The sequence below is a fragment of the Rhynchophorus ferrugineus genome, unplaced genomic scaffold, assembly GCF_030347505.1.
Source record: "Rhynchophorus ferrugineus isolate W39M unplaced genomic scaffold, kcgeb_rfMv2 rfM5, whole genome shotgun sequence".
NCBI lineage: Eukaryota > Metazoa > Arthropoda > Insecta > Coleoptera > Curculionidae > Rhynchophorus > Rhynchophorus ferrugineus.
In genome coordinates this window covers 27400941-27427256 of record NW_027472584.1, presented here as the reverse complement: position 1 = coordinate 27427256, position 26316 = coordinate 27400941, and the positions used below count along the sequence as shown (strand labels likewise).

The following is a 26316-nucleotide window of genomic DNA, read 5'->3' as shown; positions in this document are numbered from 1 at the left end:
ATAAGGGATTATTGCAAATAGGGATCCGGTGTATTCTAGTGTTAAACATCCCCCTTAACCTGTCAATATTAAGTCGGTATCCAATTAATTCGCGAATTTCATCATAATGTAATTAGCTGCTTTAAAAGTAAGAAGATGCATCGAAATATTAGCGTTGCTGGCTGCTCAAGAACTTTGTTAACTCTAGTGGAATTTTAACGTGGAAGTTTACGCTGCTACTCCAATCTGGATGTAATAGAATTTTCTTTAATTAAACATTAATTATTGCCATAAATTTTAATTTGTCGGTCGATCTTGATTTTCTCTCGTTTTCTCTCGTTTTTTTTTTGTTTGAGGTGATCTCAGAATCTCTTTCCTGGTGTCGTTTTCATCCTTTGGAACATGTTTATCGTTCAGAGTATATTATTTCAATGGAAATTAGAGTAAAAAATCTTGAAAATGGACAAAAATTGTAATTTTGATGACGATATATAATTTTGTATCTCTCTGATTAAGATAGAACTCCAAAAATGTAGAGTATATAGTTTTATATAGTTTTTAAGGTATGAGGTTTTAATAGAAATCCACCAATTTTTTGATAATACGTTTTTCATCGGATAACTAAAAACCCAAAGGCTACACGGAAAATGCTATAGTAACATTCGATTCGGCGTAAAATTCTTTATAAACCATGCAGTTTTCATTAACCTGTGATTATTTCAACAGAAATGACAACAAAATTCATGAAAATGGGCAAAATTCGCAAATTTTCCTGACTATGTGTATGGAAAATGTGACAAAACTTTGTATCTCTTACATTAAGATAAAACTTCCAAATATATTAATTTTGGGGCGAAGGAAACGAAAATCCATGTTAAATTGCTCCAGAGCTTATAGTTTTTAAGATACGAGGTTATAAATAAAATGTTTCCAATAAAAATATACTTAGAAACTTAGATTTAGAAATCTCTAACCCCTTAATAATGCCTGGTTGAATCTAACTTTTTCTTTTATCAATGTGCCTTTATCTCGAAAGCTTTAATAATGAATTGTTTTCGTTTAAACGTTCCTAAAAATTATTTTGAACTTTCTCGGAAGTACTTCTTATAGAAATAAACGTTTAATTAAGAACATCTTAATTAGTCAATAAGTCAATGTTCCTGGGAGACAGTTAAAAGTAATTATGTTTCGAAAAGAAAAACGTTTAATAATTCTTGTCGTTGTCTGACCCTAATATAGTCGGAATTTCAAATAAGGGATTATTGCAAATAGGGATCCGGTGTATTCTAGTGTTAAACATCCCCCTTAACCTGTCAATATTAAGTCGGTATCCAATTAATTCGCGAATTTCATCATAATGTAATTAGCTGCTTTAAAAGTAAGAAGATGCATCGAAGTATTAGCGTTGCTGGCTGCTCAAGAACTTTGCTAACTCTAGTGGAATTTTAACGTGGAAGTTTACGCTGCTACTCCAATCTGGATGTAATAGAATTTTCTTTAATTAAACATTAATTATTGCCATAAATTTTAATTTGTCGGTCGATCTTGATTTTCTTTCGGTTTTTTCTCGTTTTTTTTTGTTTGAGGTGAACTCAGAATCTCTTTCCTGCTGTCGTTTTCTTCCTTTGGAACATGTTTATCGTTCAGAATATATTATTTCAATGGAAATTAGAGTAAAAAGTCTTGAAAATGGACAAAAATTGCAATTTTGATGAGGATATATAATTTTGTATCTCTCTGATTAAGATAGAACTCTAAAAATGTGTGTATTTTGAGTTAAAGGAAATGAAATAAATCTATAGTCTATTCAAGAAAGTTTTGTACAAACGTCATCAAGATGTTTATTGTATTGCCTGCCGCTATTTGTAAATTCGTTTTAGAATCAGACAATACTTTCCTTTTTATTTTATTCTAGTAAAAAAGAGATACAATGCTGTCTGATTAGTTCGAACACGCGAACTAACGAGCCTGTCAATGTCGTCCGGTTGTCAGATGTACGCAAAATTCTTGAAAGTAATACTGATGAGAGGTTATAATTCTAACCTATAAACTATCGTGGCTGTATAATTAACTGTAGTTTTAGAGGTACTATAATGTTAAATTAATGTATATATAATATTTATCACTACATAGTATAAAACAAAGTCGCCTTTTCTGTCCCTATATCCCTATGTGCGCTTAAATCTTTAAAACTGCGCAACGGATTTTGATGCGGTTTTTTTCAATAGATAGAGTGATTCAAGAGGAAGGTTTATATGTATAATACATGCATAATATACTAAGGCAACATTGCTAATTTTAGAGGTTTCTAACGTGATGTCGTAAATTAACCTATTTTTTTAGGCTTATTTAGCAATTAGCAAAAACGCTGCCTAACCCTACGAGTTAGATCAAATTAATATACTACAGTATTGTACACCATAAAAAGGTCTAAAAAAAAGTCCGCGATGGTATATGTTTATCTTTTAGGGATAACCCACATTAACCATTTTTATTGTTTACTTTTTACGTGAGAAAATGGCTTATTTACGAAGCTATTTTAAGCAATACGGCATTAATCCTTATCGAATTAAGTACCTTAAATACAGTGTGCAATTAATATAGATCAATATGGTTCCTTACAGCATGTAAATTAAACAAATATTTTCGGAGATATTACAAATTTAAAATTTGCGTTTAAAAATGTGTAATGTAATAAAAATTGTATGAATTTAGATATTCCAAAGATAGCAGGAAATCTTCATAGTAAGTATAGGGGAAGAGGAATTGTTTTACTCCAAATTTAATGCGTGCAGGCCAAGGGCAGTAATGAATGAACCAAAAATACTGGATCGATTTTAATCATGTTTTCATTGAGTGACATAGGCATATATATTTTATGCCCGTGCAAAGTCGTAGCGGGCCGCTATGTTTTTATATACAACGTTCATATTTTTTCTGTAGTGTATTTAATTTAGTATCAGTATTGCACCCGTGCGAAGCCGGGGCGGGTCGCTAGTAATGTATATTTTTGTTCAATTATTTTATTTAGGTTAGAATTTTGTTTTATGTCAAAGCCAAACTGAACTAAAACTCAAAGTTGATGCGGCAACATTACGACGTTCTGATGTCATAAATTTAAATGACGTTTGTATAAAATAACTTTGAACACACTATATGTTAAAATGCTTCAGTGCTTACAGTTTTTTAAGATATGATTCTTTAGAAACCCACTCATTTTTTCCAATCGGATAACCAAAAAAACGAAGGTTTTCCTGTTTGATGTGGAAGAATGACCTTGCTCGTATTGCTGTTCTAATACTTTGTAACATTTTTATCCTTCAGAATAATAAATTTTTCTTTGTATAACATAAAAACTAAAAATTGTACAAACTATATTATAATTCTATAATTATATTATTATATTACCATTTGAGATTCAGTACATTCAGCACTTTTGCATTTTTTTATCTCTCGGATTATGATAAAGCTCTTAAAATATATTTATTTTGGGTTGAAATAAACGCAAGAAAACCATGTTAAATTGCTCCAGTGCTTATTTTTTTAAAGATATCAGTCTTTAAAAGAAAGCCACTTGAATTTTCGAATCGAATAATTAAAAACCCAAAGGTTTCTTCGTGTTTTTGAGGTGAACTAATGTATTTGCTGATGTCGTGTACATGTTTATTCGAGGAATGGACTTCTTTTGCAACTTTTACGACTTCCGCGTTAAAAACAATTGAATTATGTTGCCGGCAATGGCTTGAAATATTTTAATTATTGTCAGGAGACGCATTTAAACCTCTTGTAAAGTTAAATTGCTCTAAACCAGTTACAATCTTCAAGTTTCTCAGGTTCTCGGCATAAATATACATTTTGTTTGGTTAAATAGGCTTCAGAAATTCACGAAAAACTGCTAGAACTTATAGTCGTTTATCGTCGCTGGTGTAAGTCGCAGGATATTCATTAAATTCTCTAAGTTTGTGAGACCCGTATCAATCTCCATTATTGCATTAGTCAAAATCAGTCTTTGTTTGCCCATCGTCCCATATCTTTGTAACAAACCGACCTTGTCCTGCTGAATATTAATGTTTAGTTTAATTCAACCGCCCTCCGTTTCAGGAAGCAGGAATTGGAAGGGTGAGGGGAGTGTATCATATGAAAAAGAACTCAACAACAATCGATATCTTCTATATATAAATACTGAATGAGATCGAGAGGGATATTTCGGATAAAATTCTACAATAATAAACAGTAACTAATTTAAAAGGTTATCAGGTGCTTGCATGTATTTTGATTAAAATACAGAACCTTTTATACTACCAATCGATTCAGCGTAAAATTCTTTATAATCCCAATAACATTCATTATTCTGTGATTATTTTAACGGAAATAAATGAATATCCATATTAAATTGCTCTAGAGTTTATAGTTTTTAAGATATGAGTCTTTAAATAAGATTCATTATTTTTTTTGAATATACATTTTTCATCGAGTAACTAAGAATACAAAGCCTGTACAAAATATTTTATACTACCATTCGATTCAGCATAAATTTCTTTATAATGACTATCACGTTCATTATCCTGTTATTATTTTAAAGGAAATGGTAGCAGAAATCTTGAAAATGGACAAAAATTGCAAATTTTCATGACTATATTTATGAAAAAACTGCCATATTTTGTCACCTTCCGGATTTAGATTGTACTTTCAAAATACATGCATTTTTGGGTGAAATAAATGAAAATCCATGTTATATTGCTCGAGAGTTTATAGTTTTTAAGATATGAGTCTTTAAAGAAGATCCATTATTTTTTTGAAAATTCATCGAATAACTAAAAACCTGTACAAAAGCTTTTATACTATCATTCGATTCAGCGTAAAATTCTTTATTAACACTGCAATTTTCGTTAACCCATTAATTAAGATTATTTTTACGCAAATGGCTGAAATATTTGCAAGTTTTCTTATGTATTTTCAACCGATTGTCAAGGATTCGGTGAAAGGAAAGCTAAAAATTTGATGACTATTACGGATCAAGTCGGAAATATTGAATTGACCACCGTATTCACCAGACTTAACCCTTTCTCTTTACGATTTCTAAATAGCAAAGGAAATAGAAAATGAATCAGTCATTCCTTACATTATTGCCACATTTTCACCAATATGGGAAAAAGTTGGAGAAAATGATGAAAAATATCTTAATTAACATATATTGTAGCAATTTTTCTCAATAAATACGTTCTAATAGTGAAAGAATGACTATACATGTAAACACCTTATATTATTATATTGAAAATGCATATTTACTAATTAAAAATGAGCTTTATTATATATAGAAGCTTTTTATGATTATTTGGCTTAATGAAAATCGAAATTATGACAATATCTGGTTAGATACGATAGCAAAATGGGAAAAAATGAACGACTCCAACTGGAGGTCGCATTCGATTGCCATATCTTGTTAATTTATGCAGCGGCAATCCTTTATTGTAGCAGAAAGTATTCGAATGATGAATTATGCCGATGGAGAATCGATAAATCTCAAACGCTATTGGCAAATTTTCGGTTCGCAGAAACTAAAACTACAAATGATTCGTATTTAAAGCACGTAGCGTCAGAGTGAAATGTCAATATTTACTTCAAAGTAGTTTTTCTGTAGGGGATCCTACGAGAAAGCTTGAAATTGAACATTTCAGATATGCCATTTCAAAAATTTTCCCCCTATATAATACAAGGTATACATTATAATAGGTTTATATATATATGAAAAAAGTCTTTTGGAATATAGAGAATATTTCATAAATTGAAAAATTTCTATTTTACGACGATCAATAAAAAATATATACAAGAAAAAGTTTGAAAAAAATTTATAATGTGTATAGGGGATAGACTTACAAATGATCGGGTTTAATTATGGAGAACCTCAAAAGACACCTATGAACTTTACTGCCTGCTTTTTACTCAATAATCATAGCCTGAGCACAAAGAGTTGAATTTGCAACGTTGCCAGTTATTGTTGATTTTACATATATTGGCAGAATAGTATATAAATAGAATGAACGATCTTGAATTCATAAATCAGACCAATATTTCCGTGGAATTCAATTTTTTGGTACATAAAAATGTAATATAAAAAACTCTTATAAACAACTTTCATTTCAAAATTATTTGAAAAGAAATATAATCACATTTTTATCTAATTTTAATAAGTCTCGCCCTATGGTACACTCATCTTTGGTCTAATTTGACTAAAATAGGACCCCCAAACTTAAAAAATAAGGATTTAATTATTATTTCTATATAATCTTTCCTGTCAAGAGAGACAATGTTTCTTGTTCAATTTTAATATTGCGGAATGACTCTATATGATCAGCGAGCTGTGATTTTGATGACATATACTCACTTAAAATATGAATGAATATCTCAACATCTACAATGTTGAAGTTCTTACTATGACTATAACATATTGCTGCCAAACACTGTCATTTTCCAATATGATAAAGCCAATCACAGCCACACTCTTGGTTTGAGAAACATCAGAATGACATCAAACAACCTCTCTGACTAACAGAATCGCCTTAATATGATTGAAATGTTATAGAGAGTTTTAGAGCAGACATCATTGAAGCAATTGGCAGATGATTTGGTACAAGAACAGAACCACATTCTATTGAAAACTATTTAGACACTATTCCACAAAGAAATGCAGCAGCTTTAAAAAGTAAACGGTGGATAAACACCTTATTTATAAATAATATTTTACACATGTCACGTGTTCATATTATCCATTCCCTATATAAACCATAGTAAAACTCCACGAAACCGGCTTGGTGGCGCAGTGGTAAAGGCGGTGGGACAGTCTTCCTACTGTTGCGATAGCCGCGGGTTCGAATCCTGGTGGGGCATGGTCGTAAATTTATGTTTGTGATTGTTTAAAATTTGTGAATGTTCTAGGCAAGACTGTAAAATCCGACAAGGAAAATGATCCCAGTCACGCCAGTAACCAGGCTGGGTGGGTAAGACCGGATGTTCTGGGATGATTTCTAAAGTTGGTCACTCGCCGTCGGTAGGCTTAATGCTGAGGACCGTGGTTCGGAGCCCACGTTAAACTTTAGGCCCAGCCCAGATAAACCCATAGTTGGTAAAAGGAGACTTTAAAATATATATATCAAAAAAAAACCCACGAACATTAAATTCTATTATTTTTAACTAATATTAAACAATTTAAATACAAATGTCATCGAATCCGTAAATGGTGTTTACCGAACCGAATTTTATTTTTAAATTAAACGATATGCGACTGCAGTTCATGCAAAAAAAATTAAATTCAGATAATTTAATTTAATTAATCAATGCGCTTTGCTGGATTTATTCAAATATCAATTTAATATTTGGCCGCTTATTATTTTTTATTTATTTTATCATAAATAATTAGGATTTAGAGGTATAAATTTAGCCATTTATTTGTTTCATTGTTTTTACGCTATAACGGTTTATGTTTGATAATTGCTATGAAATTATTAATAACACCAGCATAGCCATCAATCCTGGATTTGTATTGACGTATGATGCCCAATTATAGGGTTATATAAAAAAGCAATAATAAGTCCATTGAAAACCAAACGTTGAAACCTTAGTATTTAATAAAGCTTATCATTATTAACATTAATATTCATATAAGTGTGACAATAAATTGAAGTAATATATATACTTTATCGTAGGTCTGATAAAACGGCATTTACGGGTTCTTCTTCTAAAAGTGTATTGATATTGGTTTCAACGTCCAGTAAATATTCATTTTAATATAGCCATCGATGAACATACAGAATTAAATCCCATATATTCAGGAGTTCCGCAAGGTAGTGTACTGGTATTCTAGTACTGTATCTTCTGTATACGGCCGATCTTCCCACCACAAAAATAACTACTGTGGCAACATACGCAGACGACACAGCAATATTGGCATCCTATGAAGATCCGGTCACAGCATCAATATACCTACAAACCCACCTGGAGCAAATAGAATTATGGTTGAAGACATGGCGCATTAAAGTCAATGAAATAAAATCCGCCCATGTAACGTTTACCCTGCGTAGAAGAACATGTCCACCAGTGAATATCAATCATCGTCAACTCCCCCAAGCAGAGCAAGTTAAATATCTTGGTTTGTACTTAGATCGACGCCTAACCTGGAAGAAGCACATACTCTATAAACGAAAACAACTTCGTCTGAAATTATATCAAATGTATTTTCTCATCGGGCGCAAATCCAAGTTACCATTAGATAACAAGGTGTTGCTGTATCTAGTCTATACTCAAGCCTATTTGGTCATATGGAATCCAACTATGGGGTACCGCTAGCAAATCTAATATATCCATCATTCAACGGTTCGTAAGGTGTTGCGTGCCATTGTTGATGCTCCGTTCTTTATTTCAAATAAAGTGATACAACGCGATATTCCTCTAGAACCTATAACGAGTGTAATCCAACGTGTTTGTGTGAAGTACTTCTAAAGAGTGCCAGTGCATCCCAATGTACTCGCTAATCAGCTAAATATGCGACGTGATAGTGAAGTGCATAGACTAAAGCGTTTAACACCACCTGATCTGATTACTGGACATATATAAACTTTAGAATAAGGTTTAGAATAAGACTAATTAATTAATATAATATTTTATGCAGAAGATCGCTTAATGAAGTGATTTTCTGCATGCCACGTAAATATAATATAGACATAAGAAATACTTATTGCCTATAGGGCAGATTGTGGAATCACAAAGAGTAAAAAAAATATAGCTATCATAGTATGTTAAAATATTATTAAATGGCACAATAATCTGGGTTGAAGCCACCATATTCACCAGAAACTGTCCCTAGTGATTATTATAAATATCAAAAAATTACAGTTAGCGATTAATAATAATTTATATAACAATGTAAACATTTTTTCATTACGAATATTATATGTTATAGACACTTTACTTAGTTATATAATAATATTTTTGTTTCAGCATGGAACATGATGATCACCTAGGGCTTAAGGGTAAGTACATTATTATTATTGCATGACATAATATTAGTTTTGATGTTAAATTACTAATTATATTAATGATATGTGCTATATCGATTTATGTAAAGTATGTAGAAAATCTATTTGATCTCATTTAGGTTAATTGAAACGTGTTAGATCGTAAATACGTTAATAAAAATTATGGAGCCGCTTGTTATATACGTGCAAAATGCAATAAAAACTTATGGCAGAATCTCTGCTAGGAAAAATTGCTATAGGAACCGAATGTATGTCGGGTTATTCCTTTGAAATGGAAATATTTAAAAAAAGGGATGTTCAGCTTTATTCCCATTCGCATAGTAGTTTTATTACAATGATTCTTGGTTTTTATGGAGTTAGAGGCAAATGCCCTCTGATAGTATTTTATTCAGTATTATTTTCTTTCGCCACTGCAGACGAAAAATATAAAACAAAAGACTTGGCGCCTTCGTTGCCAGCTATTTCATCACAGTTGAACATTTTTGGCTTTCCGCCTTTTAAAATAAAATAAGCTTTTGAATGAAACCCACTAAATTCTATAGTTATGCGTTTTAAATAGACCAACTGTTATGGATATATCACCAGTTAACTCCATTCACCATAAAAACAACAAGATAATTTATGTTATTAGTCCAAAGCTCTGAAATATAGTAATTATTTAAAAAGTCTTTGTAATTAAATTAATTTACCATAAAAAGTAATATTAGTGGTTAAGATAGGTTAGGAATAACTATAATACTGTATGCATTCTAACTTACAGTATATAATAAATTCATAGAATTTTAAAAAATTCCTGCAGTTAAGTTCTATAAAATATTAGGAAAACTTATATTATTAGTTTAACTGTCTTGTGAATTGCTGTCAAACTGGATACTTACTAAGTTACTGTATATTATAAGTTTAAAAGAACTTCAATAGTCTTAAGAAATTCCTTCAATTAAATTTATTAAGCATAATAATATTTATATTTATAATTATATTTATATATTAATACTTCCTACGTTACTGTATATAATAAGTTTAAATAATTTCAATGCTATAAAAAAATTCCTGCAGTTAAGTTTCTTCAGCATCAAAAATATAATGAATATACTCAAAATATTATGTTTTCTCACTTACTACATATAGTAAGTTTTAGAATTTAAATTGTCTTTAAAAAATTCCTGCAAATTTCTTGGCCGTACAAAAATGATACAAATTTATATTATTAGTTCAGATATCTGATGTGTATCTGTAAAACTGTATATACTAAGTTTAAAGACTTTCGATGATCTTAAAAAAAAATTCCTGCAAGGAAAATTCGTTTTTTTCTTCCCTCGACATTTGTTTGTTTAACATTCCAGGATTTTTTTACGCTAGCGAGGACGACTGTAGAAGTCGTATATTTGGCAGAGAACATCTTTTGTAAATAAAGTTCGAAGAAGGGGCTGCATAATTTTGACGTTGATATTATTTTGCCTAAAGGCACGAGAAAGATCGTCAAAGAATTTAGAGCCGAGTAAATATATGATAGCAATTCCTGCATAAAATAAATGGTATGGAAACAATAAGCCGAATTGGATATATAATGATGAATATAGTTGCCTTAATTTGGTTATATTTATTATTTTCTTTGTAGTTGTTCGGTTTGGTTAAGTTAAAAAAGAATAAAGAAGAAAACGTACATGTCTAAATCGAATTAGAGATAAATAAACAGACATGTAAACGTGAAATAATTTTAACAAAAACCATTTATTAAAATTAAGACAAAAGGTAAAATATACCAAATTAAATATGCGGTATTTTAAGGAAATAATAATTTTATCAAAACATTTTAATTCCGTAATGCTTTCGGCCTGTTATTAAATGAAAATATTGTGAACTAAAATATTCAGGCCCTTAATTCCTTACCACCCTTCGTTCTGTTTATACCCCACCCTCTAAAATAACTTGTAGGTGATAAGACAAGAAAGCAACACAAGAAATTACATTACACACTTTCTTGTTTAATATCTGGTAAAACTTTCTGTCACTATAGTATTAGGGGCCTGCGTGTATTTTGATCAGCGATGTTTATTGATGAAAATGCCAAGTAAATAACTGTTAAATAAGCTAGCCCTTAAATTCGATAGCTTTGGCATTTCTATGTATATAAAATAACACTTTTTCAGTTAGTATTATCGAGTTATTGCAGAATTTATTGGGTGATAAACTAGCTCAAACCCTAACAGTGCATTCGGACAGCTTTGCAGTTGATGAACTAAAGGTTTTTACATGATATAAGAAAGATCTAACAACGTATTGTTGCAAAAAAGACCATGAGTAGCTAGTAACAGACGTAAATTCAATCTTTCATCACCTTGCAAGAGCTCGAATGTAAGGTTCTGTCATACTCAGCATACTCGCCAGACATCAGGCACCTTCTGATTACTACTTATTCAGATCTATACAGCATGGATTGGTTAGTAGACGGTTTCACAATCGATACGCTATACGATTTTTTCAGAAAGATGGTAAAAAGTTGCGTAAATATTTTGATTAATATATATTACTAGTTTTATCAATTTTTATCGTGAAATAAAAATCATTGATCAGTGGAAAAATGATCAAAATACATACAGGCACCTATTATAAATATGTATGGTGTTTCCTAACGCTTTTATATGGCATTTGTAAGATTATGACAGTTGTCACATTTGATTTTTTTATCGCATCTTGACCTTCCTGGGAGATTAAAGATTTAAAGTGTGAGAAAAAAAAAACGGAATAACAAACAAGGCTGTCGTCAAAGAAATCTTTTTCATAATGTATGAGGATTCCGTAGTGTGCGTTATAAAAATTTCAGAAAGAAAAACAAAATTTTGAAGTATATACATATTCTGAGGAACATTAATAACATACATATTTTTGCATCAAATTATTTATATCAAACGACATAATTATTTTTATAAATAAGTACAGTTAAAATCTTTGTTGAAACTAAATTAGAATCGTCTTTCTCTGCTTGGAAGCATCTGTTTTAAGGCGAACGATTTATGATTAGGGTGAATAAGACATGAATTATTATTAACAGTTGTTAGCAGAGCTATCACAAAAAATATGTTTTAATTTGTATTAAATTTAATAATGTAATACGATACTGTTTTATAATAAAGAAGTTGTTCACATCTTCTAGATTTATTGAGATTTTTTTTGGAATTGTTGATTTTTTTTTAGTCTAACAAAAACAAATTTAGTTTTTTTTTTGGAGCGATTAACCCGCGATTTCGGTTCACCAAATAATATACTGTATTTTAAACTGTTTATGGACTTTATTCACTTATTTTACTTTGTACAGACTACACGTGTTGCCTTAAACGTTTACATTCTTGTTCTATATTACAAAGTCAAAGTGTCAAATATTTCTGTTTCCCTGTAATGCTCTGTTAAATCATTCCAGTTTACTTCATCAGCTATCTGACTTTGGATTTCCTGAAATTTACCCAAGAGTGGGTTTAGTGTTTTGAATCTGAACCTGATTTCAATAAATGTACCCATGTCCAAATCACTAGGAGGTGCAGGTGTAGTTCCTATAATTTTATTTATAAATTGATTTGGTAAGTTGTCTTTTAAATTCCAACCTACGATTGATCAAACATTTTAGATCCCTTGCCATGAATACCAAGTTAGTACCAGTAATATCCACAAAATTTTCCAATATTTCAATCAATTCCTTATATTATATCTATGTATAACACCTATAATACTTATAACTTCAATTACAAAATTATTACTAACTATATTGTTAAGTTTTTAATGTGTATAATTGCATAAACGTCCAAGATCCAAATTCCAATTCCAAAACTATTCAGCTAGCCAACGTCCAACTAGTTAACCAGCTCCAAGGATTTTTCTTTCAATTACAAACTCTCTGGTTAATTAGCCTCAATAGCCAATTAGTTTTTAATTAATTAACTCCCAATGAGTTAATTACCACAAAATTTTGAATCTTCTACCAATGATTTTCTTCACTGCTTACAGTGACCAAACTTGTTGCTTTTCTTGTTTCCAGTCCCGACGAAAACAAGTCAGGTCTAACTATTCTTTACAATATTCACAATTGCATCCGGCTCGAAGGACCAAGTTGTTGGGGCGATTAACCCGCGGTTTCGGTTTACCAAATAATACACTGTATTTTGAACTATTTATGGACTCTATTCAGTTATTTTTCTTTGTACAGGCTACATGTGTTAGTTTAGATTCTAATATTCTTGTTATGTCTTTTTTTAATGCTTACTGTTTTGCCGGTTATATTCTAACTTAACCTAACTTTTTACAAATGTCAAACACTACAACTAATCACATCGAGGACATCGGAAATATCTTACCCATCGAAGAAAGAACTATTGCCCACCGACGTGTAAATCGTATATAATTAAATGCGTCTTTACATATAAAGACGCGACAATTTTTGTTTGGGTTAGTTGGAAAGTTAACAAAGTATCAATTTAACATTATTGGGAGCAATACCATCTGTCTGTTACAACTGACATTTTGCCAGTCTTTTCATATTTGATATAAAGATGTCCGTATCAGAGGTCCATCTAACACTTGTAGAAGCTTATGAAGATAATGTTCTGTCATATCCCATCTGCAAAATTGGGTGATTTTGATATCAGAATCGGTGAACACCTTGTTCAGACATACAAGTTCGAATATATAAGTTAAGTGCGGATGACCATCGAGGTTTGTTTGCTCGTCAGTTGGGAAGGAAGAGTTTTTTCTTCTTTTTGTAAAGGATAATTGATTGTAAATAGTTGGTCTATTCTGTGAGCGTTTATATATCTCTGAACCAGGCCTATCAACTCATCTCTTATTCTGTTCTCTTGATTTTTCACAGTTGTTACAGGTTTTTCCAGTTTTGTTCACATTTTTGTCGGTTTGAGTGAACAATTTTTCCTCCAATCCTATTCTATTTCGTGTAATCAAAATTTAGAAATGAAATATAATATTTTTCATGGTTCAGGTTGATCAGCTACAGCCGATTGGTTGATGTTGCTTTGGATTAAGGTTGAGTTAGTTTATTGGTGACAAAAATCCTGAACTACGACTGGAACTGTAGTTGGAACTAATAGGAATTTGATTAGGTGTTTGGACTTGGTAAAGATCTAAGGACAACCTTACACTGAACATGTTGAATCTCTTGATAGCCTGTCTCTAGACGGATGAACCAAGGAGTGTTTAGTAACGCACGAACTTTCTTTGGGTTCCTTAACCAGAATATTTTACAGACTAGCCTTTAATAGATTTAGAGAAGCAAATTTCGATAAATCTGTAGTAAATATAAAAAAAATATCTTCTGAGATCTCCATTTTCAAGGCATATTAACTATTGTGTGGCTAAACAAATCACATTTTTCTCCAATCTTATATTCTGATTGAAGTTAACGTGTAACAATTCAAATGCCTACAAGAAAAAACTCTGATCCCACAAGAAATTAATCTTTTAATTCCCTACAAATATTTTTAACGTAAAAAATTGAAAAAGTGTAAAATAAAGCATTAATATATCGTTATCTAAAAGATCGAAAACTATTCTATTTCATGTAATCAAAATTGTAAATTTAGAGATGAAATATAATATTTTTCATGGTTCAGGTTGGTCAGCTACAGCCGATTGGTTGATGTTGCTTTGGATTAAGGTTGAGTTAGTTTATTGGTGACAACAACCCTGAACTACGACTGGAACTGTAGTTGGAACTAATAGGAATTTGATTAGGTGTTTGGACTTGGTAAAGATCCAAGGACAACCTTACACTGAACATGTTGACTCTCTTGATAGCCTGTCTCTAGACGGATGAACCAAGGAGTGTTTAGTAACGCACGAACTTTCTTTGGGTTCCTTAACCAGAGAATTTTACAGAGTAGCCTTTAATAGATTTAGAGAAGCAAATTTCGATGAATCTGTAGTAAATATAAAAAATATCTTCTGAGATCTCCTTTTTCAAGGCATGTTAACTATTGTGTGGCTAAACAAATCACATTTTTCTCCAATCTTATATTCTGATTGAAGTTAACGTGTAACAATTCAAATGCCTGCAAGAAGTAACTCTGATCCCACAAGAAATTAATCTTTTAATTCTCTACAAATATTTTTAACGTAAAAAATTGAAAAAGTGTAAAATAAAGCATTAATATATCGTTATCTAAAAGATCGAAAATACTCCGCAAAGTTTGGCGTGCAATAGCGAGAAGATATCTAAAAAGTGATATTTTCCGATTCGAGTGGTACATACAGAGGGAACAAGCAGGCATTATCGGTGGTGATATATTTCTGGTAAGTTCAATATTTGATAAAGGATTTTTACATTGTCATTGGGTTAATCCAAAGAAAGTGGTTTCAAGATAACGTTTTATAGATATCTTGCACGCTTTTAGTGGAACGTGATTCTTCCTAGTTTTATAGATACGTAGTTACATTTTGTAGGAAGCCTGTTAAAAAAAGGTTAATGCAGTTTTGTGTCGCTTCAACTAAACGACCATGTGGCATTTCGGACCTGGGGCCTTCGAAAGTTTTATGTATTCATTAATTCATTAATATTGTAACAAGTTTCCGTGCTATTTTGCAAATGACAAATATTTTCGCTCGCCTTATTCGCAAAAGGGGTCCATAATATTACGGCCGTTTAATCCATCTCATTCGCTCAACTATTTAAGCACAAGTTTGGTACCGAAATTAAGACATTCGTCCGTATTAAAACGACATTTGAATATGTATGTACCTGGTATAAACTACTTAACAGCTATTCTCTTTTATACATAAGGATTTGCAAAATTGCCTCACGTTTTAACATTATATTAAAAGGGCGTCATTGCTTCATTCGGTATCTTTTGTAGGGATGCTCAAAAAATATCGATATATCGATAGGTTTAAAAAGGAGTATCGACATTTGGATTTTAAATTACAATATCGATACTAAAAAATAGGGGTTTTGAAATAGAATATCGGACTTTTGTTTTGAAACCGCTTTTTCCCAGATCAGCAAAATTTATTTCGGTATAAACTAGGGCTAGAATAAAAAACGTTCGATATTAAAACTTAGGATTTTTGAAGGGGAATATCGAACTTTTTTTTAAGAATTGTTCAAGCATCCATCCTGAAAAGATGTTTTTGTGAAAAATTAACGGTGGGGTAAAAAATATCGATATTCTTAAAAAGAATTATAGATATTTTTTAAAATACGAAACGAAATTTGCATGTGTATGTACCTGGTATAAAATTTCGATAATTTTAAAAGAGACTATCGAACTTTGAGTTTCAAATTAAAATATCGATACCAAAAACCTAGAGTTTTTTAAAGGGAACATCGGACTTTTGTTTTGAGACTTCTTTTCCCCCAATCAACACATTTTTTTTCTTGTTTGTTTTTCAATGAGAGCATCGAACTTTTGTTTAAACATTTCTTCCAGCCAGTTAGCAAAAATTGAATTCAATATTGTTATAAAGGAGTATCGACATTTTATATTCTCCGATATATTTTTTAAAACATCGATGCATCTCTTGGTGTAGTCTTTTGTATTCGGTTCTTACATTTTTTCTGAGGATCTTTTCCACTTGAAGGAATAACCAACATTTTTCAATAGTTTCCACCATTTTCGACAACTTTTTCATATTATTTTGATAACACGACGATACACAGATCCATTTTCATGTTTCTAAACCGTATGAAGAAAGATAATCAAGTGAAAGCGAAGGAAGCGATATGTTTGGCGAGTACGCTGGGTGAACTAGAACTTTTTAGAATTTCTACCTTTCTCATCGCATGTAAACGTCTCAAAACTATTCATCAAGTACTAAGCTGTTTGAAAATACTTTTTGATGATTCGAGCTGAATCTTCGTCCAATAAGTCTTGCAATTGATTGTTCTGGAACATTTTTACCGTTGATATCATAATCACAACTTTTATATCCTCAAAAATAAATGGAGGAAGATCACCTGATTTTTTCAATGGCTTTCCTTGAAGTCAAACAGCAAAAGTATCGATTTATTATGATTATCGTTAGTATACAATGAATTTGAAAACCTTTGAACGTTAAAAAATCTATTTTTTTGAAAAAAATATAAATGTTAAAACGCGTTACTGTTTTATCATTTTAAAAAACACACACATCCCACATACAAAGAAAGACAAACAAGGTGGTCAAAGTGACGAATATTAGATGTTGCATATCGGAGGAATATAATTGAAATGAAAATTGGAAATGAAACGACAATATTTTGAAAATGTATTAACTGACTAGGTTACCGATATACCCGATTCAATCCATCCGCCATAGTTTCCTTGGGGACAAATAAAAAGCCAGATCTGCTTTTAAAACGAGTTTTCAATTTTTCTAGTCTCAAAGCTATGCTAGTGCAATATTGCATTAATTTGGCCGGCTTTGTGCCAATCCCCTCTATTCTCCCACACTCTGTCTCTCTCTCTCCGGTTCTGTGTGTGAGTGTGTGTTTTTTTGGCGTATTAAAATTTTTATGCGAAGACCCACACACACATACACATCAAGGCAAATTCAGTACGGTTCGGTATTGGTTCGATTTTCGTGATAAAAATAAAAAGAAAACGATTGTATTAACGATAACCGGTCAGAGATGCTTTGTTTCATATTCACAAAACATTTTTATAGTAGGAAACTATTTAATTTCGCGTATCATAAATATATAATACCGTAATAAAGTCTTTATTAGAAAATACCTCAATTATTTATTAATAACCAACAAAATGAGAATTAATAAATTACATATAATCAAATATTCCACTATATATTTTATTTACGTATTTTAATATTTCGTGTGCTATTAAATTTGTAGAACCTTTATTAATTACTAAACAAATTTCTATGTCAAATATTTTTTAAAATATGCATTTAAACTAAAATTTCAATTAATACAATTTCGGTGTTGTGTATTTTATGGTGTTTTATTCAATTTTAATTGAAATGTCTTCGTTTTGATTTAAGGGAAATTCCTGTTAAAACAGAATAAATGTATTGACGTAATAAAAGCTTGCTGGTATCTTTTTTTCTCTGTTAGTTAGAACAGCTGTTGCAAACAAAATACCTAACCTATGGTGACTGGCTGCAATATGACGATCTCCGAAAGCACAAAAACTTTATATTCGCACATTTTCATATTTTGTTCGTTTTAAGGCTACTAGGGCATTTTCGGTGAAACTTTCGTATCGTGTTTAAAAAACATTTTACATTAAATCCACAGCAGCTTACGGAAAAGACGATTATAACGTTGTATATATATATATATATATATATATATATATATATATATATATATATATATATATATATATATATATATATATGAAATATTATGAAGTTATAATATGTGAAAAGGTTTTTAATCACAAAAAATTATATACAATGAAAAGCGATACAAAGCGACACTGAGGGTTCTTATCTATTAGAAAACAGACCAATCCGTCTCACTCGTTCACCATTCAACTAGACAAAGAAACAGATGGTGTTATATAACATATTTTAAATGCGAAAAAACTTATATTTTAGGTTTAAAAACTTATAATATTATACGTTTCTATAATTGAAAATACTTAAACATTTTTCTTAATTCCTGCAACCCTATCGTAGCGCCACCTACCGAATCTGATTGTGAATCTAATTCATTCTTGAATCGACATAAATAGATACAAAAAATGTCAACAAAATTGGTCCAACCGTTTAGGAGGAGTTCAGTTTTCCTTCTTTGTTGTTCTTGTACTGCAAAACACTATGTTGCCCAAATTCTAAGTTGATTGTTAATATATTTGTTTAATGAGAGCACCATCCTCTACAATCTGTTGTTAATACTTGGGATGTCGCATCTCTTTATTTATTATTTCCTGATTTACTGTTGCTCATGGTTTGAGGAATAGCGAACATTTTCATTAAAGCTTTACTCTGGATTGTTTTCTGGTGTCCCAAATTGAATGTCATATGTTTAGATTGGCTTGATGATGGATTGGCATACCATACATTTGCTATCATTACTTAAATGGGAGTCAATATATGTATATAGTGAATTGAAATACTGAACATCAACTTTGAGGTGATTTGAGTTGATGGATTCCAAGACTCCAACATCAATTAACTCTTGAAATAACCAGTCACCAGTCTATTATTGGTTCTGCGATCATCATCAGGCCAATGAACAAGAAAAATCCAATATTATTACAAAGATTTGAAAATGCTCAAGAAATGAGAAAATGGATCGATGATTGGATGGCTGCTAACTTATGATTATAGATAATGATTAAGGTACAATAACAATTTTTCTCAATAACTGCCTTTTTAATGTGAAAATACGTATGCAGATTTAGTTTCTATTAACTAAGTTCTTGGTGTTGGGTTTCATTAAAATGTTATACATAAAATAATGGTGTAATTATAGAGGTTAAAAAGAAATATCGATTATGTAGGCTACATTTTCGAAAAACTATAACAGGGCAAATTAATATGTTAATATATACTAATTATAATGAAATACTGTTTAGAATAAAGTTACTTACACAGGCTTTAGAGCAATAAAATTTGACAATGGACATAAACTATATGGACAAATATATAAACAAAATGGACTAATATCATATTGATTTTGCTATGTATGGCTATATTCATAATACATATATTAAATAAGAAAAGAACATTTTTATAAAAAATCTTAAATAAAATCGCTTTAATTTTTGACGTAAAGGTTTAGCTTTTAAATATTGTACCTATATAAAGGCATATGTTTAGTGCAGGTGCATGTAGTTGAGCTTGATATTGGATGGCTGCCAACTTATGATTGTTGATAACGATTAATATTTATTGTACCAATTTTTTTAATAAATGCTTATTTAAAATGAAAAAAAACAATCATAATACATATAAATTTAGTTAATAAATAAACGTAACAATAATATTAAAAACATTTAATTATAAAAGTTATATCTGTCCTATGCAAAGTTTTGAAAATCATTATAAATTAAATGCGTCAGACCAAAATTTATTTCTCTTCAGTTATGTCTGCAGGAAACTGGAAATTTCATGAGGGTGACAGATGTTTAGAGAATTTGACGAGTTAGTGGAGGAAATTACTACCCCCTCCCCCCTCACTCTCGGCGCCTCGCAACGTTTTGTCTCTTCAATCGTACATAGCACTCGCTAACAATCAAAATTGTTACATATACGTTTGACAAAGTTAAATATTAAACAATTTCGGCATAAAATGGATAGAGATATATCGTTGTAATGCAACCGAACTGATAAATTTAAATGAACATTCGGCGGCTAAGGAATCCGTGGTTTTGTACTCTCGAAATGGACCTTATATTATAGGAGAGTAAGCAAAAACATGCCATTTATTATGGCCTAAATCAATCTTGGAAGCGCCACTACGACGAAAAAGTCAGAACAGAAATAAATTGCGAAAAAGAAACATTTGGCAGTGTTTCTTAAGCTTTCGCAATGACAAGAAAAAACTTGGTCTAGAACAAATTCTTTTTCAGAAGCAATAAAACTTACTAGACCACACATCTGGCATTATTTGAAAATTTATATCTCCCTAAATATCGAATTACTTTTCACCGGTTTTTTTATCACCTGGAAATTTTTATGGCCATTATAAGGATCTCTATTAAATATATCTAACGAAATTCCAATAATATGTTATCTATATTTTTAATTATATTTTTTAAATAAAATGAAATATATAAATATTTGCTTACCTCTTAAATACTTTGAAATACCTCCAATTTTGGTCAAATCGCGCCAACAAAATTAATACATATATTTATCGATTATGATCTCAATATTTAAAATCATTAAAATAAAGGTATAGTATAAACTGTATTAATATACGGATTCAAAATATGTTTCTTTAGATGACAATATAATTTGGAATTCCAGTAATATTCTGAGTTCTTAATTAACTTTATATCTATGTATCTCGAAGTTTAAGTAGAATTCAAGCCACATGAAACAAAAAATAGGCCACAGAGGAAGAAATGAAGACAATATGATTGTTATAAGCTTCACAATTCCGCTTAATTAAATGAAAACATGCCTTACCGTTGTCAAGCAATTACTAATAATATAAAGCATCTACCTATTAATGAAGAGCAATATGTGGTTGTTTACTCCAAGAAAATGTTTCATTAGAACATATTTTATCTGCGGGATAAATGAAACTCTGGAGCAAGTTATTTTCAAATAACAATCCCAGGAAATACGAATAATTAAATATCTAAATTAAATATCTAATATATCTAAATATCGAATTACTTTTCACCGGTTTTTTTATCACCTGGAAATTTTTATGGCCATTATAAGGATCTCTATTAAATATATCTAACGAAATTCCAATAATATGTTATCTATATTTTTAATTATATTTTTTAAATAAAATTAAATATATATATTTACTTACCTCTTAAATACTTTGAAATACCTCCAATTTTGGTGAAATCGCACCAACAAAATTAATACATATTTTTATCGATTATAATCTCAATATTTACGGTAAAATCATTAAAATAAAGGTTTACATACGGATACAAAATATGTTTCTTTAGATGACAATATAATTTGGAATTCCAGTAATATTCTGAGTTCTTAATTAACTTTATATCTATGTATCTCGAAGTTTAAGTAGAATTCAAGCCACATGAAACAAAAAATAGGCCACAGAGGAAGAAATGAAGACAATATGATTGTTATAAGCTTCACAATTCCGCTTAATTAAATGAAAACATGCCTTACCGTTGTCAAGCAATTACTAATAATATAAAGCATCTACCTATTAATGAAGAGCAATATGTGGTTGTTTACTCCAAGAAAATGTTTCATTAGAACATATTTTATCTGCGGGATAAATGAAACTCTGGAGCAAGTTATTTTCAAATAACAATCCCAGGAAATACGAATAATTAAATATCTAAATTAAATATCTAATATATCTAAATATCGAATTACTTTTCACCGGTTTTTTTATCACCTGGAAATTTTTATGGCCATTATAAGGATCTCTATTAAATATATCTAACGAAATTCCAATAATATGTTATCTATATTTTTAATTATATTTTTTAAATAAAATTAAATATATATATTTACTTACCTCTTAAATACTTTGAAATACCTCCAATTTTGGTGAAATCGCACCAACAAAATTAATACATATTTTTATCGATTATAATCTCAATATTTACGGTAAAATCATTAAAATAAAGGTTTACATACGGATACAAAATATGTTTCTTTAGATGACAATATAATTTGGAATTCCAGTAATATTCTGAGTTCTTAATTAACTTTATATCTATGTATCTCGAAGTTTAAGTAGAATTCAAGCCACATGAAACAAAAAATAGGCCACAGAGGAAGAAATGAAGACAATATGATTGTTATAAGCTTCACAATTCCGCTTAATTAAATGAAAACATGCCTTACCGTTGTCAAGCAATTACTAATAATATAAAGCATCTACCTATTAATGAAGAGCAATATGTGGTTGTTTACTCCAAGAAAATGTTTCATTAGAACATATTTTATCTGCGGGATAAATGAAACTCTGGAGCAAGTTATTTTCAAATAACAATCCCAGGAAATACGAATAATTAAATATCTAAATTAAATATCTAATATATCTAAATATCGAATTACTTTTCACCGGTTTTTTTATCACCTGGAAATTTTTATGGCCATTATAAGGATCTCTATTAAATATATCTAACGAAATTCCAATAATATGTTATCTATATTTTTAATTATATTTTTTAAATAAAATTAAATATATATATTTACTTACCTCTTAAATACTTTGAAATACCTCCAATTTTGGTGAAATCGCACCAACAAAATTAATACATATTTTTATCGATTATAATCTCAATATTTACGGTAAAATCATTAAAATAAAGGTTTACATACGGATACAAAATATGTTTCTTTAGATGACAATATAATTTGGAATTCCAGTAATATTCTGAGTTCTTAATTAACTTTATATCTATGTATCTCGAAGTTTAAGTAGAATTCAAGCCACATGAAACAAAAAATAGGCCACAGAGGAAGAAATGAAGACAATATGATTGTTATAAGCTTCACAATTCCGCTTAATTAAATGAAAACATGCCTTACCGTTGTCAAGCAATTAATAATAATATAAAGCATCTACCTATTAATGAAGAGCAATATGTGGTTGTTTACTCCAAGAAAATGTTTCATTAGAACATATTTTATCTGCGGGATAAATGAAACTCTGGAGCAAGTTATTTTCAAATAACAATCCCAGGAAATACGAATAATTCACATTGTTAGACGCAAAATAAAAAAAACTTCAAACCCTAAAATATTAAGTCCTCATATTATTAATTTAAACAGGATTTCAGTTTTAAGACATAGTAATACCAGATGACTGAATTAGGTCAAAAAGATTTAGTTTCTACTAACTAAGCACTAGTGTTGGGTTTCCAGCCTCTTAGTAAAGCAATATATTTCGCTGTTCTTCATTAAAATGTTATACATAAAATAATGGTGAAATTATAGCGGTTAGAAAGAAATCTCTATTATGTACGCTACATTTTCGAGCAACTATAGCAAGGGAAATTAATATCTTAATATATACTAATTATAGTGACTAAATACTGTTTAATATAACGTTATCATTAAGCTTCAAAAATATAACCTATTTATATTGCTGTGTATTATATTTATTTAAAAATCTCAAATAAAATCACCTTTAATTTTAATTAAATGTTCAGGTTATAAGGAAATATTGTTCCCATATAAATATATATGTTTAGTGCCGGTGCAGGTAGTTGACCTTGATAATTTCTATTAAAATAATTCCTAAAAAATAATACCTTATCGTTTTGGTCTGAAAAACTGGAAATTATTCTTATCAGGTCAAAATAAACATTTTTTTTAATTAAAAAATAGAAAACATTATTTCTCTTTGAACCATTATTTTAACAGTTGTGTTTGTGTGCAATTTGTGTTCCATACAGACATTTTAGTTTCCAATGGGATATCAAGGTAACGTTTAATTATTTATTAGCTGATTCTACATAATATTTCCCGTTAAATACCTAACTATTTGCCTGTTCATTGATATAACCACCTGATTTTTAAATGAAACGTAACGAAATGAGGGGAGGGTTTGAGGTGAAACTCGTTTTTTTCCCCTGAAGCTTATACATTAACTTGTCGTTTTTACTAGGGGAGAAAATATAACCGTGCTGTGCGTGTATATGTAACATAAAAATGACATGAAAGTAAAACAAGCCGTAAAAAAGTTACGTACTACCCGAGTAAGAAAAAGATAGATACCAACCAGTTGTTATAAGCACGATCAGGCATTATTATGACGTGATAATATAACAAACGATTACGGTTAAGGTGAGGGGGGTGAGGATGTAAAGAAAAAATCTCGATATATCTCGCTGTTGTAGCGGCCGCAGAAACTGCTACCATTTTAAATTGTATGATAAAGTACACCTCAGTAGTATTTATTGGAGGATTTACGAGTTAGGCTCGGATCTAACGCTTGGTATAATCCATTTTCGATGGCCTTATTGTTTTTTAATGTTTTTATTTGTCGCCAATGAATGTTTTCCATCGATCGTTATTTTTATGAACGATGCAATATATGTAAAATTTATTTCGCAGGTTTAAACTGCGATACTGCTAATTTCTTTTATTTGGAGTTAAATCTTTAACGAATTCATGTTAACTTTTAAATTAGATTTTATTATTAATTATTTTTTTATTATATATTATTAATTTTTATTATATTTATAATCCAAGACTTATTAATAATGACTTTAAAATAACTAAAACAGGATTATTGTCAAGAATACAACCGATTTCTTTAAGACAAAGGCCATAATGTACATTATCTGTGGAATCTTACCTTTTGCTACTCTATATATAGTATAGATATACTTCGATTTTTCCTTACTTGCCTTACGAGGTACTTGTTTTTTTACAATTTTTTATATATTCTGTTGTTATTTTCATTGAAATAATCGCAGAGTAATGAAAATTACAGGGTGTATAAAGTATTATATGCTAAATCAAATGGTGATACAATAATTTTTATAACAGTATTAGTTTTAAGGATATACGATGAATACTGTATTGTCCATATCTGATATGTCCCATATCTTAATAACCATAAATGTTAGATGAATTTAGCATGGATTACCGTTAATTTCACCCCAAAATACATATATTTTTTGAGTTTTATCTTCATCCGACAGGTAAATATTTTTGCCAATTTTTCCATATATATAGTCATGAAAATTTGCGATTTTTGCCCATTTTCAAGATTTTCACTATCATTTTGGTACAAACAGCTATAAGTTGATGAAAATTATAGGGATTTTAAAGAATTTTGTGCTGAATCGAATGGTGGTATAATAATTTTTTTACAGCCTTTAGTTTTCAACGTTAGACAATGAAAACTGTATTTTCAAAAATTAATGGATTTCAATTAATGTCCCATATCTTAATAACCATAAATGTTAGATGAATTTAGCATGGATTACCGTTAATTTCACCCCAAAATACATATATTTTTTGAGTTTTATCTTCATCCGACAGGTAAATATTTTTGCCAATTTTTCCATATATATAGTCATGAAAATTTGCGATTTTTGCCCATTTTCAAGATTTTCACTATCATTTTGGTACAAACAGCTATAAGTTGATGAAAATTATAGGGATTTTAAAGAATTTTGTGCTGAATCGAATGGTGGTATAATAATTTTTTTACAGCCTTTAGTTTTCAACGTTAGACAATGAAAATTGTATTTTCAAAAATTAATGGATTTCAATTAATGTCCCATATCTTAATAACCATAAATGTTAGATGAATTTAGCATGGATTGCTGTTAATTTCACCCCAAGATACATATGTTTTTTGAGTTTTATCTTCATCCGAGAGGTAAATAATTTTGCCAATTTTTCCATATATATAGTCATGAAAATTTGCGATTTTTGCCCATTTTCAAGATTTTCGCTATCATTTTGGTACAAACAGCTATAAGTTGATGAAAATTATAGGGATTATAAAGAATTTTGTGCTGAATCGAATGGTGGTATAACAATTTTTCTACAGCCTTTAGTTTTCAACGTTAGACAATGAAAATTGTAGTTTCAAAAAATTAATGGATTTCAATTAATGTCCCATATCTTAAATACTATAAATGTTGGAGCAATTTTTCATGGATGATCATTAATTTCACCCCCAAAATACATATATTTTGAGAGTTTTATCTTCATCCGAGAGGTG

At 30.0% G+C, this 26316-nt stretch overlaps 1 protein-coding gene across 1 annotated transcript in view; it reads left to right on the top strand.

Annotated features, from left to right (window-relative positions):
* Window positions 1-26316, top strand: part of LOC143197460 (uncharacterized) — a 342542-nt gene that overhangs the window by 76639 nt on the left and 239587 nt on the right. The window contains exon 2 of the mRNA XM_076405965.1: window positions 8974-9005. The gene's annotated coding sequence lies outside the window, so the exon portion shown is untranslated. The remainder of the gene's footprint in view (window positions 1-8973; window positions 9006-26316) is intronic.